A 1,984-nucleotide genomic window follows, 5' to 3' on the forward strand; every position below is an offset into this window, starting at 1 on the left:
ATATTGAATGATGCTGGAAATACCAAAGGAAGAAGGAAGGAATATGCAGAGTTACCATATCAAAAATAATTGGTCAAATTCAACAATTTCATGAGGATGTACATGATCAAGGATACATAGAAATGAAGGAAGAAATCCAAGCTGCACTGAAGACACTAGGGTATAACAAAGTTCTAACAATTGACTGAATATCAATTGAGATGTTTCAATAAAGTAATGCAATGCTTGGAGCATTTACTTTTCAATACTAAGAAATTTGGAAGATATCTACCTGGCTAACTCACTTGAAAAGATCCATATATATGCCTATTTCATAAAAAAGTGATCCAACAAAATGTGCACATTAACAAAGTGTCATTAAAATCACACACAAGTAAAATTTTGTTGATTAAAAACAAGTTGTAGCAGTACATCAGCAACAATTTACCAAATATTCAAGACAGAGTCAGAGGAGAATGTGGAATCAGGGATATCACTTCTGATGCTAGATGGGTCTTGACTGAAAATAAAGAACACCAGGAGGATGCTTACCTGTGTCTTATTCGCTGCACAGAGGCATTTGACTGTGTGAATCAAAACAAATGATGACTAACATTGTGAATAATGGGAATTCCAAAATATTTAATCATGCTTATGTGGAACCTCTACATAGGCAAGAGGCACTTATTCAAGGAGACACGGAGTGGATTAAAATCAAGGAAAAATGTGCATCAGGGTTGTATTCTTTCACCATAATTATTCATCCTGTTATCTGAGCAAATATTCTGAGAAGCTGAAATCCAGAAGAAGTTGGCATTAGGACTGGAGGAAGACTCATTAACAACCTGAAATAAGTAAATGACAAATCCTTTCTTGCAAAATGTTTAGAGAACTTGAACTTATTGATAAAGATCAAAGACAACATCATTCAGGATGGATTACAACTAAATATAAGAAAAAAATTAATCCCCACAACTGTACTAATAAGCAACATCATGATGAAAGGAGAAAAGACTGAAGTTGTCAAGGATTTCATTTAACTTGGATTCACAATCAAAGTCCATGGAAGTAGCAGTCAAAAAATTAAATGACATATTGTTTTGGGCAAACCTGCTGCAGAAGACCTCTGAGGTGCACTTGATCTAAGTCATGCATTTTCAATTGCCTAATATGCATGTGAAATTTGGACAATGAATAAGGAAGATTGGAAAGAATTGATGCATTTGAATGATGGTGCTAGTGAAGAATATTGAATATACCATGGACTGCAGAAGAACTAACAATTCAGTTTTGGAAAAAGTGCAGCCAGATGCTCCTTAGAATTGAGGATGGTGAGATGTCTCACATGTTTTGGACATGTTATCCAGGGGAACCAGACCCTGGAGATAGACATCATGCTAGGTAAACTGAAGGTCAGCCAAAAAGAGGGAGCTTCTCAATAAAACATATTGACACAGTGGCTGCAGTGATGGAAACAAGCATATCATGGGTTGTAAGGATGGGAATCCTGGTGTGGTGCTGTAGGATAAGCACTTGCTGTAGAGGTCTGTTTGAAAGTCAGCAGTTCAAGCTTCCCAGCAGCCCCTTAGAAACCATATACAGTGTCATTCTGGGTCGGCATCAATTGAATGACTCTTATAGCACCAACAAGGATAGCTCATGACTGGGCAGCGTTTTATGTTTTATTCTGTTATACATAGGGTCACAACTCTAGGAACTTCACAAGAAGAAGAAGGTATGTAAGTAAAGATAGATAGATAGATGGATATAGATATACATATGTTGCTGTTAAGTAGCATCGAGTCAGTTCATACTCATAGCGTCACTACATAGAGTTTCTGTGGAGCTGCTGGTAGGTTAGCTATAGGTATTTGTTTTTGTTAGGTGCTGTCAAGTCCATTCCAACTCATAGCAACTCTATGTCCCGTCCCTTGCCATCCTCACAATAAATGTAACACTTGACCCTATTACTGCTGCCACTGTGCAAAACCCTCTAATTGGGATC

This window comes from Chrysochloris asiatica, unplaced genomic scaffold, assembly GCF_000296735.1.
Source record: "Chrysochloris asiatica unplaced genomic scaffold, ChrAsi1.0 scaffold00035, whole genome shotgun sequence".
NCBI lineage: Eukaryota > Metazoa > Chordata > Mammalia > Afrosoricida > Chrysochloridae > Chrysochloris > Chrysochloris asiatica.